Raw genomic sequence first — 15,131 nt, 5'->3', positions numbered from 1 at the left:
ATCTACCGGTCTGTGTTAAGGATGAGATGCAGAGTTTGTTCGGTTGCTGTTGCTTCCGCCTGTCCCATCCGAGAGCTCTATCGGCAGTCGGTACCGATCTCCCTCCAATGAACTGGATGTGGATGTATGAATGCGTTGTGGTTTTATAAACTGTGGGAGTGTATCGATGAGTGTGATATTTATATGAACTGTGGGTGTGTATATATGAGTGCGATCTTTATATATGAGCTGTGGGTGTGTATTTATGAGTGCGATCTTTATATATGAGCTGTGGGTGTGTATATATGAATGAGATTTTTTCTATGAATTGCGGAATGAACCGGAGGGGAAATGCCTCCTGGAGTTATATTTTCTTCCAAGACAATGACATAAAGTTAATTGTTGAAAAGGGGCCGAAATAGCTCAGTTGGGAGAGCGTTAGACTGAAGATCTAAAGGTCCTTGGTTCAATCCCGAGTTTCGGCAGGTTCCTGATTATTTAGTTTCTTCTTCCTTGCTTCGATTCTCGCGTTTATTTGCAGGAACATTTGATACCCGCCACTGAAGAATTGGGGATGGAGAGGCATCAAGAATGGGAAATATTTATGCCGTCTATATTTGGCTTTGATTTCTCTCATACCTTCTGCTTTTTTCTCATGGATTTTTCACTCTCGGTGCCGCTAACATTGCATCACCAGGCGTCGGCAGCGCGCTGATGATCTCCATGTGAATCCGCGCCTTTCAGACACTTCGTGTGACACAATAACGTTCCAATCCCGGCCAGTTTCTGGACACCGACTCCTCCGTCGAAGCAGCTTTCACCGCCAGGACCGATATCGCGCTCCCTTTGCCGTACTTCAGCAAATTTAACGCTGAAAATACAAAACAGGACGGACAGTGTCTGGAAAGCTGTTAAACTTTCAGTGTTCAGATTTTAATGAGAACTATAAACAGGGCTTTGGGCAGATATTAGGTGCGTGTGTAGTAAGAGTGCGCTGTTGTTTTATAAAGTGTGGGAGTCTATATATGAATTCGATGTTCACACATGAACTGTGGGTGTGTGTAAATGAGTGCGATGTGTATCTATGAACTGTGGGTGTGTATATATGAATGTGATGTTAATGTGTGAACTGTGGGTGTGTATATATGAGTTCGATGTTCACATATGAACTGTGGGTGTGTATATATGAGTGCGATGTTTATATATGAACTGTGGGTGTGTATATATGAGTGCGATGTTTATATATGAACAATTGGAGTTCATATCTGAGTGCAATATTTATATATGATCTGCGGGAGTGCATACGTAGCTGCGATGTTTATATATGAACAATGGGAGTGTATACATGAGTGCGATGTTTATAATATTAAGAGGATGCCATCTCTGGATCCATTCGCCTATCTGATACCTCCTGAGCCCACCTGACCCTCTTTGATTCTCCCTGAGCTTCTCATATTCTCTGATACGCTCAGAGAGTCCATTATCTTCTTTGAAATTTGTCAGCGCCCTTCACAATCTCTGATACCCGCTGAGTGCCCCGCACCCACTGATACGCTCTGAGCGTCCTTGCACTCTCTGAATCCCTCTGGCAGTCCTTCCCCTCTGTGAGATCTCAATATACTCTCTGATACCCTCTGACTGTCCCTTACCCTCTCTGAGCCCCATTACACTCTCTGATGCCCCCTGACTGTCCCTTCCCTTCTCTGAGCCCCATCACACTCTCTGATGCCCTCTGACGGTCCCTTCCCCTCTCTGAGATCACCTTGCCAAAATGGATCGCCACTCAGAAGCCATTGGACGTCCTGGTGCCTTCTCAGAACCCGTTACCGTCCTTGCTATCAAAGTACGGTGTAACTTCACAGGTGAATCTACCGGTCTGTGTTAAGAATGAGATCCAGAGTTTGTTCGGTTGCTGTTGCTTCCGCCTGTCCCATCCGAGAGCTCGATCGGCAGTCGGAACCGATCTCCCTCCAATAAACTGGGTGTGGATGTATGAATGCGTTGTGGTTTTATAAACTGTGTGAGTGCATCGATGAGTGTGATACTTATATGAACTGTGGGTGTTTATATATGAGTGTGATCTTTATATATGAGCTGTGGGTGTGTATATATGAGTGCGATGTTTATATATGAACTGTGCGTGTGTGTACGAGTGCGATTTTTTTTAATGAATTGCGGAATGAAAAGGAGGGGAAATGCCCCCTGGGGTTATATTTTCTTCCACGACAATGACATAAAGTAAACTTTTGATAAGGGGCTGAAATAGCTCAGTTGGGCGAGCGTGAGACTGAAAATTTAAAGATCCTTGGTTCAATCCCGAGTTTCGGTCGTTCCTGGTTATTTAGTTTCTTCTTCCTTGCTTCGATTCACGCATTTCTTCACAGTAACATTTGACACCAGCCACTGAAGGATTGGGGATGGAATCGAGAGGCATCAAGAATGGGAAATATTAATGGCGTCTATATTTGGCTTTGATTTCTCTCATACCTTCTGCTTTTTTCTCTTGGTTTTTTCACTCTCAGTGCCACTGACATTGGAGCAGGAGGTGTCGGCAGCGCGCTGATGATCTTCATGTGTGTTCGCGCCTTTCAGACACTTCGTGTGACACAAGAACGTTCCAATCCCGGCCTGTTCCAGGACACCGACTCCTCCGTCGAAGCAGCTTTCACCGCCAGGACCGATATCGCGCTCCCTTTGCCGTACGTCAGCAAATTTAAAGCTGAAAATACAAAACAGGACGGACAGTATCTGGAAAGCAGTTAAGCTTTCAGTGTTCAGATTTTAATGAGATCTATAAACAGGGCTTTGGGGAGATATTAAGTGCGTGTGTAGTAAGAGTGCCCTGTTGTTTTATAAAGTGTGGGAGTCTATAAATGAATTCGCTGTTCACACATGAACTGTGGGGGTGCATATGAGTGTGATATTTATATATGAACTGTGGGTGTGTACATATGAGTGTGATGTTTATATATGAACTGTGAGTGTGTATATATGAGTGTGCTGTTTATATATGAACTGTGGGTGTGTATATATGAGTGCGATGTTTATATATGAACTGTGGGTGTGTATATATGAGTGCGATGTTTATATATGAACTGTGAGTGTGTACATATGAGTGCGATGTTTATATATGAACTGTGGTTTTTTTTATATGAGTGTGATCTTTATTTTTAAGCTGTGGGTGTGTATATATGAGTGCGATGTTAAGATATGAACTATGGGTGTGTATATATGAATGTGATGTTTATATGTGAACTGTGGGTGTGTATATATGAGTTCGATGTTCACATATGAACTGTGGGTGTGTATATATGAGTGCGATGTTTATATATGAACTGTGGGTGTGTTTTTATGAGTGTGATATTTATATATGAAGTGTGGGTCCGTATATATGAGTCTGATGTTTATAAATGAACTGTGGATGTGTATATATGAGTGCGATGTTCACACATGATCTGTGGGTGTGTATATATGAGTGCGATGTTCACATATGAACTGTGGGTGTGTATATATGAGTGTGATATTTATATATGAACTGTGGGTGTGTTTATATGAGTGCGATGTTCACATATGAACTGTGGGTGTGTATATATGAGTGCGATATTTATATATGATCTGCGGGAGTGCATACATGAGTGCGATGTTTATATATGAAGAATGGGAGTGTATACATTAGTGCGATGTTTATAATATTAAGAGGATGCCAACTCTGGACCTTTCGCCTATCTGACACCTCCTGAGCCCACCTTACCCTCTTTGATTCTCCCTGAGCTCTTCATCTTCTCTGATATTCTCAGAGAGTCCATTATCCTCTTTGAACCTTGCCAGCGCCCTTTACACTCTCTGATACCCGCTGAGTGCCCCTCACCCACTGATACGCCCTGAGCGTCCTTAAACTCTCTGATACCCTCTGGCACTCCTTCCCCTCTGTGAGATCTCAATATACTCTCTGATACCCTCTGACTGTCCCTCACCCTCTCCGAGCCCCATTACACTCTCTGATGCCATCTGACTCTCCCTTCCCCTCTCTGAGATCCCCTTGCCCAAATGGAACGCCACTCAGAAGCCATTAGACGTCCTGATGCCTTCTCAGAACCCGTTACCGTCCTTGCCATCAAAGTACGGTGTAACTTCACAGGTGGATCTCCCGGTCTGTGTTAAGGATGAGATGCAGAGTTTGTTCGGTTGCTGTTGCTTCCGCCTGTCCCATCCGAGAGCTCTATCGGCAGTCGGTACCGATCTCCCTCCAATGAACTGGATGTGGATGTATGAATGCGTTGTGGTTTTATAAACTGTGAGAGTGTATCGATGAGTGTGATATTTATATGAGCTGTGGGTGTGTATTTATGAGTGCGATCTTTTTATATGAGCTGTGGGTGTGTATATATGAATGAGATTTTTTCTATGAATTGCGGAATGAACCGGAGGGGAAATGCCTCCTGGAGTTATATTTTCTTCCAAGACAATGACTTAAAGTTAATTGTTGAAAAGGGGCCGAAATAGTTCAGTTGGGAGAGCGTTAGACTGAAGATCTAAAGGTCCTTGGTTCAATCCCGAGTTTCGGCAGGTTCCTGATTATTTAGTTTCTTCTTCCTTGCTTCGATTCTCGCGTTTATTTGCAGGAACATTTGATAGCCGCCACTGAAGAATTGGGGATGGAATCGAGAGGCATCAAGAATGGGAAATATTTATGCCGTCCGTATTTGGCTTTGATTTCTCTCATACCTTCTGCTTTTTTCTCATGGATTTTTCACTCTCTGTGCCGCTAACATTGGAGCAGGAGGTGTCGGCACCGCGCTGATGATCTTCATGTGAATCCGCGCCTTTCAGACACTTCGTGTGACACAAGAACGTTCCAATCCCGGCCAGTTTCTGGACACCGACTCCTCCGTCGAAGCAGCTTTCACCGCCAGGACCGATATCGCGCTCCCTTTGCCGTACTTCAGCAAATTTAACGCTGAAAATAAAAAACAGGACGGACAGTATCTGGAAAGCTGTTAAACTTTCAGTGTTCAGATTTTAATGAGAACTATAAACAGGGCATTGGGTCGATATTAAGGGCGTGTGTAGTAAGAGTGCGCTGTTGTTTTATAAAGTGTGGGAGTCTATATATGAATTCGATGTTCACACATGAACTGTGGGTGTGCGTATATGAGTGCGATGTTTATATATGAACTGTGGGTGTGTATATATGAATGTGATGTTTATATGTGAACTGTGGGTGTGCATATATGAGTTCGATGTTCACATATGAACTGTGAGTGTGTATATATGAGTGCGATGTTTATATATGAACTGTGGTTGTGTATATATGAGTGCGATGTTTATATATGAACTGTGGGTGTGTATATATGAGTTCGATGTTTATATATGAACTGTGGGTGTGTATATATGAGTGTGATGTTTATATATGAACAATTGGAGTTCGTATATGAGTGCAATATTTATATATGATCTGCGGGAGTGCATACGTAGGTGCGATGTTTATATATGAACAATGGGAGTGTATACATGAGTGCGATGTTTATAATATTAAGAGGATGACATCTCTGGATCCATTCGCCTATCTGATACCTCCTGAGTCCACCTGACCCTCTTTGATTCTCCCTGAGCTTCTCATCTTCTCTGATACGCTCATAGAGTCCATTATCTTCTTTGAAATTTGTCAGCGCCCTTTACACTCTCTGATACCCGCTGAGTGCCCCGCACCCACTGATACGCCCTGAGCGTCCTTGCACTCTCTGAATCCCTCTGGCAGTCCTTCCCCTCTGTGAGATCTCAATATACTCTCTGATACCCTCTGACTGTCCCTTACCCTCTCTGAGCCCTATTACACTCTCTGATGCCCTCTGACGGTCCCTTCCCCTCTCTGAGATCACCTTGCCCAAATGGATCGCCACTCAGAAGCCATTGGACGTCCTGGTGCCTTCTCAGAACCGGTTACCGTCCTTGCTATCAAAGTACGGTGTAACTTCACAGGTGAATCTACCGGTCTGTGTTAAGAATGAGATCCAGAGTTTGTTCGGTTGCTGTTGCTTCCGCCTGTCCCATCCGAGAGCTCGATCGGCAGTCGGAACTGATCTCCCTCCAATAAACTGGGTGTGGATGTCTGAATGCGTTGTGGTTTTATAAACTGTGTGAGTGCATGGATGAGTGTGATACTTTTATGAACTGTGTGTGTTTATATATGAGTGTGATCTTTATATATGAGCTGTGGGTGTGTATATATGAGTGCGATCTTTATATATGAACTGTGGGTGTGTATATATGAGTGCGATTTTTTTTAATGAATTGCGGAATGAACAGGAGGGGAAATGCCCCCTGGGGTTATATTTTCTTCCACGACAATGACATAAAGTAAACTTTTGACAAGGGGCTGAAATAGCTTAGTTGGGCGAGCGTTAGACTGAAAATCTAAAGGTTCTTGGTTCAATCCCGAGTTTCGGTCGTTCCTGGTGATTCAGTTTCTTCTTCCTTGCTTCGATTCTCGCATTTCTTCACACTCACATTTGACACCAGCCACTGAAGGATTGGGGATGGAATCGAGAGGCATCAAGGATGGGAAATATTAATGGCGTCTTTATTTGGCTTTGATTTCTCATATACCTTCTGCTTTTTTCTCTTGGTTTTTTCACTCTCAGTGCCGCTGACATTGGAGCAGGAGGTGTCGGCACCGCGCTGATGATCTTCATGTGAATCCGCGCCTTTCAGACACTTCGTGTGACACAAGAACGTTCCAATCCCGGCCAGTTTCTGGACACCGACTCCTCCGTCGAAGCAGCTTTCACCGCCAGGACGGATATCGCGCTCCCTTTGCCGTACGTCAGCAAATTTAACGCTGAAAATAAAAAACAGGACGGACAGTATCTGGAAAGCAGTTAAGCTTTCAGTGTTCAGATTTTAATAAGAACTATAAACAGGGCATTGGGTCGATATTAAGTGCGTGTGTAGTAAGAGTGCGCTGTTGTTTTATAAAGTGTGGGAGTCTATAAATGAATTCGATGTTCACACATGAACTGTGGGTGTGTATATATGAGTGCGATGTTCACATATGAACTGTGGGTGTGTCTATATGAGTTTGATGTTTATATATGAACGATGGGTGTTTATATATGAGTGCGATATTTATATATGAACTGGTGGTCCGTATATATGAGTCTGATGTTTATATATGAACTGTGGATGTGTATGTATGAGTTTGATGTTTATATATGAACTGTGGGTGTGTATATATGAGTGTGATGTTTATATATGAACTGTGGGTGTGTATATATGAGTGTGATGTTTATATATGAACTATGGGTGTGTATATATGAGTGCGATGTTCACATATGAACTGTGGGTGTGTATATATGAGTGCGATGTTTATATATGATCTGCGGGAGTGCATACATGAGTGCGATGTTTATATATGAAGAATGGGAGTGTATACATTAGTGCGATGTTTATAATATTAAGAGGATGCCAACTCTGGATCCATTCGCCTATCTGACACCTCCTGAGCCCACCTTACCCTCTTTGATTCTCCCTGAGCTCTTCAACTTCTCTGATATTCTCAGAGAGTCCATTATCCTCTTTGAACCTTGTCAGCGCCCATTACACTCTCTGATACCCGCTGAGTGCCCCTCACCCACTGATACGCCCTGAGCGTCCTTACACTCTCTGATACCCTCTGGCACTCCTTCCCCTCTGTGGGATCTCAATATACTCTCTGATACCCTCTGACTGTCCCTCACCCTCTCCGAGCCCCATGACACTCTCTGATGCCATCTGACTCTCCCTTCCCCTCTCTGAGATCCCCTTGCCCAAATGGATCGCCACTCAGAAGCCATTGGACATCCTGATGCCTTCTCAGAACCCGTTACCGTCCTTGCTATCAAAGTACGGTGTAACTTCACAGGTGGATCTACCGGTCTGTGTTAAGGATGAGATCCAGAGTTTGTTCGGTTGCTGTTGCTTCCGCCTGTCCCATCCAGGAGCTCGATGGGCAGTCGGTACCGATCTCCCTCCAATAAACTGGGTGTGGATGTCTGAATGCGTTGTGGTTTTATAAACTGTGGGAGTGTATCGATGAGTGCGATGTTTATATATGAACTGTGGGTGTGTATATATGAGTGTGATCTTTATATATGAACTGTGGGTGTGTATATATGAGTGTGATCTTTATATATGAACTGTGGGTGTGTATATATGAGTGTGATGTTTATATATGAACTGTGGGTGTGTATATATGAGTGCGATGTTTATATATGAACTGTGGGTGTGTATATATGAGTGTGATCTTTATATATGAACTGTGGGTGTGTATATATGAGTGTGATGTTTATATATGAACTGTGTGTGTGTATATATGAGTGCGATGTTTATATATGAACTGTGGGTGTGTATATATGAGTGCGATGTTTATATATGAACTGTGGGTGTGTATATATGAGTGCGATGTTTATATATGAACTGTGGGTGTGTATATATGAGTGCGATGTTTATATATGAACTGTGGGTGTGTATATATGAGTGCGATGTTTATATATGAACTGTGGGTGTGTATATATGAGTGCGATGTTTATATATGAACTGTGGGTGTGTATATATGAGTGCGATCTTTATATATGAACTGTGGGTGTCTATATATGAGTGCGATTTTTTTTTATGAATTGCGGAATGAACAGGAGGGGAAATGCCCCCTGGGGTTATATTTTCTTCCACGACAATGACATAAAGTAAACTTTTGACAAGGGGCCGAAACAGCTCAGTTGGGAGAGCGTTAGACTGAAGATCGTAAAGGCCCTTGGCTCAATCCCGAGTTTCGGCATTTCCTGCTTATTTAGTTTCTTCTTCCTTGCTTCGATTCTCGCAAATTATTTGCAGTAACATTTGATACCGGCCACTGAAGGATTGGGGGTGGAATCGAGAGGCATCAAGGATGGGAAATATTTATAGTGTCTACATTTGGCTTTGATTTCTCTCATACCTTCTGCCTTTTTCTCTTGTTTTTTTCACTCTCAGTGCCGCGAACATTGCAGCACGAGGTGTCGGCACCGCGCTGATGATCTTCATGTGAATCCGCGCCTTTCAGACACTTCGTGTGACACAAGAACGTTCCAATCCCGGCCAGTTCCGAGACACCGACTCCTCCGTCGAAGCAGCTTTCACCGCCAGGACCGATATCGCGCTCCCTTTGCCGGACTTCAGCAAATTTAAAGCTGAAAATACAAAACAGGACTGACAGTATCTGGAAAACAGTTAAACTTTCAGTGTTCAGATTTTAATAAGAACTATAAACAGGGCTTTGGGTAGATATTAAGGGCGTGTGCAGTAAGAGTGCGCTGTTGTTTTATAAAGTGTGGGAGTCTATATATGAATTCGATGTTCACACATGAACTGTGGGTGTGGAAATATGAGTTTGATGTTTATATATGAACTGTGGGTGTGTATATATGAGTTTGATGTTTATGTATGAACGATGGGTGTTTATATATGAGTGTGATATTTATATATGAACTGTGGGTGTGTATATATGAGTGTGATGTTTATATATGAACTGTGGGTGTGTATATATGAGTGTGATATTTATATATGAACTGTGGGTGTCTATATATGAGTGCGCTCTTTATATATGAGTTGTGGGTGTGTATATATGAGTGCGATGTTTATATATGAAATGTGGGTTTGTGTATATGAGTGTGATGTTTATATATGTGCTGTGGGTGTGTATCTATGAGTGCGATTTTTTATACGAATTGCGGAATGAACAGGAGGGGAAATGCCTCCTGGATTTATATTTTCTTCCAAGACAATGACATAAAGTAAATGTTTGACAAAGGGCCGAAATAGCTCAGTTGGGAGAGCGTTGGACTGAAAATCTAAAGGTCCTTGGTTCAATTTCGAGTTTCGGCAGTTTTTGGTTATTTAGTTTCTTCTTCCTTGCTTCGATTCTCGCATTTATTTACAGTAACATTTGATACCCGCAACTGAAGAATTGGTGATGGAATCGAGTGGCATCAAGGATGGGAAATATTAATGGTGTCTATATTTGGCTTTGATTTCTCTCACACCTTCTGCCTTTTTCTCTTGGTTTTGTCACTCTCTTTGCCGCGAACATTGCAGCACCAGGTGTCGGCTCCGCGCTGATGATCTTCATGTGAATGCGCGCCTTTCAGACAGTTCGTGTGACACAAGAACGTTAAACTCCCGGCCAGTTCCAAGGCACTGACTCCTCCGTCGAAGCAGCTTTCACCACCAGGACCGATATCGCGCTCCCTTTGCCGTAATTCTGCAAATGTATCGCTGAAAATCCAGAACAGGACGGACAATATCTGGAAAACAGTTAAAATTTCAGTGTTCAGATTTTAATGAGAATTATGAAGAGGGCTTTGGGTTGATATTAGGTGCGTGTGTAGTAAGAGTGCGCTGTTGTTTTATAAAGTGTGGGAGTCAAAATATGAATTCGCTGTTCACACATGAACTGTGGGTGTGTACATTTGAGTGTGATGTTTATATATGAACTGTGGGGGTGCATATTTGAGTGTGATGTTAAGATATGAACTGTGGGTGTGTATATTTGAGTGCGATGTTCACATATGAACTGTGGGTGTGTATATATGAGTGTGATATTGATATATGAACTGTGGGTGTGTATGTATGAGTGCGATGTTCACATATGAACTGTGGGTGTGTATATATGAGTGTGATGTTTATATATGAACTGTGGGTGTGTATATATGAGTGCAATGTTCATATATGAACTGTGGGTGTTTATATATGAGTGTGATCTTTATATATGAGCTGTGAGTGTGTATCTATGAGTGCGATGTTTATATATGAACTGTGGGTGTGTGTTTGTGAGTACGATTTTTTTAATGAATTGCGGAATGAACAGGAGGGCAAATGCCCCCTGGGGTTATATTTTCTTCCACGACAATGACATAAAGTAAACTTTTGACAAGGGGCCGAAATAGCTCAGTTGGGAGAGCGTTAGACTGAAGATCGAAAGGTCCTTGGTTCAATCCCGAGTTTCGGCAGTTCCTGGTTATTTAGTTTCTTCTTCCTTGCTTCGATTCTCGCATTTCTTCATAATAACATTTGAGACCAGCCACTGAAGGATTCGGTATGGAATCGAGAGGCATCAAGGATGGGAAATATTAATGGCGTCTTTATTTGGCTTTGATTTCTCTCATACCTTCTGCTTTTTTCTCTTGGTTTTTTCACTCTCAGTGCCGCTGACATTGGAGCAGGAGGTGTCGGCAGCGCGCTGATGATCTTCAAGTGTATTCGCGCCTTTCAGACACTTCGTGTGACACAAGAACGTTCCAATCCCGGCCAGTTCCAGGACACCGACTCCTCCGTCGAAGCAGCTTTCACCGCCAGGACCGATATCGCGCTCCCTTTGCCGTACGTCAGCAAATTTAACGCTGAAAATACAAAGCAGGACGGACAGTATCTGGAAAGCAGTTAAGCTTTCAGTGTTCAGATTTTAATGAGAACTATAAACAGGGCTCTGGGTAGATATTAAGTGCGTGTGTAGTAAGAGTGCGCTGTTGTTTTATAAAGTGTGGGAGTCTATATATGAATTCGATGTTCACACATGAACTGTGGGGGTGTAAAAATGAATGTGATGTTTATGTATGAACTATGGGAGTGTATATATGAGTGTGATGTTTATATATGAACTGTGTGTGTGTCTATATGAGTGCGATGTTCACATATCAACGGTGGGTGTGTATATATGAGTGCGATGTTTATATATGAACTGTGGGTATGTATATCTGAGTGCGATGTTTATATATGAACAATGGGAGTGTATACATGAGTGCGATATTTATAATATTAAGCGGATGCCAACTCTGGATCCATTCGCCTATCTGATATCTCTTGAGCCCAACTTACCCTCTTTGATTCTCCCTGAGCTCCTCATCTTCTCTCAGAGAGTCCATTATCCTCTTTGAACCTTGTCAGCGCCCCTTACACTCTCTGATACCCGCTGAGTGCCCCTCACCCACTGATACGCCCTGAGCGTCCTTACACTCTCTGATACCCTCTGGCAGTCCTTCCCCTCTGTGAGATCTCAATATACTCTCTGATACCCTCTGACTGTCTCTTACCCTCTCTGAGCCCCATTACACTCTCTGATACCCTTTGACTGTCCCGACGCCGCTCTGAGCCCCATTGCACTCTCTGATGCCCTCTGACTATCCCTTCCCCTCTCTGAGATCCCCTTGCCCAAATGGATCGCCACTCAGAAGCCATTAGACGTCCTGATGCCTTCTCAGAACCCGTTACCGTCCATGCTATCAAAGTACGGTGTAACTTCACAGGTGGATCCACCGGTCTGTGTTGAGGGTGAGATCCAGAGTTTGTTCGGTTTCTGTTGCTTCCGCCTGTCCCATCCGAGAGCTCAATCGGCAGTCGGTGCCGATCTCCCTTCAATGAACTGGATGTGGATGCATGAATGCATTGTGGTTTTATAAGCTGTGGGTGTGTATCGATGAGTGTGATATTTATATGAACTGTGGGTGTGTATATATGAGTGCGATCATTATATATGAGCTGTTGGTGTGTATATGTGAGTGCGCTCTTTATATCTGAACCGTGGGTGTGTATATATGAGTGCGATGTTTATATATGAACTCTGGGTTTGTGTATATGAGTGTGATGTTTATATATGTGCTGTGGGTGTGTATCTATGAGTGCGATTTTTTAAACGAATTGCGGAATGAACAGGAGGGGAAATGCCTCCTGGATTTATATTTTCTTCCAAGACAATGACATAAAGTAAATTTTTGACAAGGGGCCGAAATAGCTCAGTTGGGTGAGCGTTGAACTGAATATCTAAAGGTCTTTGGTTCAATTCCGAGTTTCGGCAGTTTTTGGTTATTTCGTTTCTTCTTCCTTGCTTCGATTCTCGCATTTATTTACAGTAAAATTTGATACCCGCCACTGAAGAATTGGTGATGGAATCGAGAGGCATCAAGGATGGGAAATATTTATGGTGTCTATATTTGGCTTTGATTTCTCTCATACCTTCTGCTTTTTTCTCTTGGTTTTGTCACTCTCGGTGCCGCTAACATTGCAGCACCAGGTGTCGGCACCGCGCTGATGATCTTCATGTGAATCCGCGCCTTTCAGACAGTTCGTGTGACACAAGAACGTTCCAATCCCGGCCAGTTCCAAGACACCGACTCCTCCGTCGAAGCAGCTTTCACCGCCAGGACCGATATCGCGCTCCCTTTGCCGTACGTCAGCAAATTTAAAGCTGAAAATACAAAACAGGACGGACAGTATCTGGAAAGCAGTTAAACTTTCAGTGTTCAGATTTTAATAAGAACTATAAACAGGGCTTTGGGTAGATATTAAGTGCGTGTGCAGTAAGAGTGCGCTGTTGGTTTATAAAGTGTGGGAGTCTATATATGAGTGCGATGTTCACACATGAACTGTGGGTGTGGAAATATGAGTTTGATGTTTATATATGAACTGTGGGTGTGTATATATGAGTTTGATGTTTATGTATGAACGATGGGTGTTTATATATGAGTGTGATATTTATATATGAACCGTGAGTGTGTATATATGAGTGTGATGTTTATATATGAACTGTGGGTGTGTATATATGAGTGCGATGTTCACACATGATCTGTGGGTGTGTATATATGAGTTCGATGTTTATATGTGAACGATGGGTGTTTATATATGAGTGTGATATTTATATATGAACTACAGGTGCGTATATATGGGTGTGATGTTTATATATGAACTGTGGGTGTGTGTATATGAGTGTGATGTTTATATATGAACTGTGGGTGTGTATATATGAGTGTGATATTTATATATGAACTGTGGGTGTGTATATATGAGTGCGATGTTCACATATGAACTGTGGGTGTGTATATATGAGTGTGATGTTTATATATGAACTGTGGGTGTGTATATATGAGTGCGATGTTTATATATGAAGAATGGGAGTGTATACATTAGTGCGATGTTTATAATATTAAGAGGATGCCAACTCTGGATCCATTCGCCTATCTGACACCTCCTGAGCCCACCTTACCCTCTTTGATTCTCCCTGAGCTCTTCATCTTCTCTGATACGCTCAGAGAGTCCATTATCCTCCTTGAACCTTGCAAGCGCCCTTTACACTATCTGATACCCGCTGAGTGCCCCTCGCCCACTGATACGCCCTGAGCGTCCTTACACTCTCTGATACCCTCTGGCACTCCTTCCCCTCTGTGAGATCTCAATATACTCTCTGATACCGTCTGACTGTCCCTCACCCTCTCCGAGCCCCATTACACTCTCTGATGCCATCTGACTCTCCCTTCCCCTCTCTGAGATCCCCTTGCCCAAATGGATCGCCACACAGAAGCCATGAGACGTCCTGATGCCTTCTCAGAACCCGTTACCGTCCTTGCTGTTAAAGTACGGTGTAACTTCACAGGTGGATCTCCCGGTCTGTGATAACGATGAGATCCAGAGTTTGTTCGGTTGCTGTTGCTTCCGCCTGTCCCATCCGAGAGCTCGATCGGCAGTCGGTACCGATCTCCCTCCAATGAACTGGATGTGGATGTATGAATGCGTTGTGGTTTTATAAACTGTGGGAGTGTATCGATGAGTGTGATATTTATATGAACTGTGGGTGTGTATATATGAGTGCGATCTTTATATATGAGCTGTGGGTGTGTATATATAAATGAGATTTTTTCTATGAATTGCGGAATGAACCGGAGGGGAAATGCCTCCTGGAGTTATATTTTCTTCCAAGACAATGACATAAAGTTAATCGTTGAAAAGGGGCCGAAATAGCTCAGTTGGGAGAGCGTTAGACTGAAGATCTAAAGGTCCTTGGTTCAATCCCGAGTTTCGGCAGGTTCCTGATTATTTAGTTTCTTCTTCCTTGCTTCGATTCTCGCGTTTATTTGCAGGAACATTTGATACCCGCCACTGAAGAATTGGGGATGGAATCGAGAGGCATCAAGAATGGGAAATATTTATGGCGTCTATATTTGGCTTTGATTTCTCTCATACCTTCTGCTTTTTTCTCATGGTTTTTTCACTCTCAGTGCCGCTGACATTGGAGCAGGAGGTGTCGGCACCGCGCTGATGATCTTCATGTGAATCCGCGCCTTTCAGACACTTCGTGTGACACAAGAACGTTC

The 15,131-nt window shown here is 43.1% G+C and overlaps 8 non-coding genes across 8 annotated transcripts; all 8 read left to right on the top strand.

The window, feature by feature from the left end:
- The first annotated feature begins 391 nt into the window (after positions 1 to 391).
- On the top strand, positions 392 to 464 carry trnaf-gaa (transfer RNA phenylalanine (anticodon GAA)). Its single transcript has one exon. It is a non-coding gene; the product is annotated as a tRNA-Phe (tRNA).
- Positions 465 to 4,472: 4,008 nt separating this feature from the next.
- On the top strand, positions 4,473 to 4,545 carry trnaf-gaa (transfer RNA phenylalanine (anticodon GAA)). The gene has a single exon. It is a non-coding gene; the product is annotated as a tRNA-Phe (tRNA).
- Positions 4,546 to 6,354: 1,809 nt separating this feature from the next.
- Positions 6,355 to 6,427, top strand: trnaf-gaa (transfer RNA phenylalanine (anticodon GAA)). Its single transcript has one exon. It is a non-coding gene; the product is annotated as a tRNA-Phe (tRNA).
- Positions 6,428 to 8,717: 2,290 nt separating this feature from the next.
- On the top strand, positions 8,718 to 8,791 carry trnaf-gaa (transfer RNA phenylalanine (anticodon GAA)). The gene has a single exon. It is a non-coding gene; the product is annotated as a tRNA-Phe (tRNA).
- A 1,012-nt stretch (positions 8,792 to 9,803) lies between these two features.
- On the top strand, positions 9,804 to 9,876 carry trnaf-gaa (transfer RNA phenylalanine (anticodon GAA)). The gene has a single exon. It is a non-coding gene; the product is annotated as a tRNA-Phe (tRNA).
- Positions 9,877 to 10,927: 1,051 nt separating this feature from the next.
- trnaf-gaa (transfer RNA phenylalanine (anticodon GAA)) lies at positions 10,928 to 11,000 on the top strand. The gene has a single exon. It is a non-coding gene; the product is annotated as a tRNA-Phe (tRNA).
- Positions 11,001 to 12,768: 1,768 nt separating this feature from the next.
- On the top strand, positions 12,769 to 12,841 carry trnaf-gaa (transfer RNA phenylalanine (anticodon GAA)). Its single transcript has one exon. It is a non-coding gene; the product is annotated as a tRNA-Phe (tRNA).
- Positions 12,842 to 14,768: 1,927 nt separating this feature from the next.
- trnaf-gaa (transfer RNA phenylalanine (anticodon GAA)) lies at positions 14,769 to 14,841 on the top strand. The gene has a single exon. It is a non-coding gene; the product is annotated as a tRNA-Phe (tRNA).
- Positions 14,842 to 15,131: the final 290 nt, after the last annotated feature.

The sequence above is a fragment of the Heptranchias perlo genome, chromosome 20 (assembly GCF_035084215.1).
Source record: "Heptranchias perlo isolate sHepPer1 chromosome 20, sHepPer1.hap1, whole genome shotgun sequence".
Lineage (NCBI taxonomy): Eukaryota > Metazoa > Chordata > Chondrichthyes > Hexanchiformes > Hexanchidae > Heptranchias > Heptranchias perlo.
Note: the sequence above shows the minus strand (reverse complement) of the source record. Positions and strands in the feature narration are given on the sequence as shown.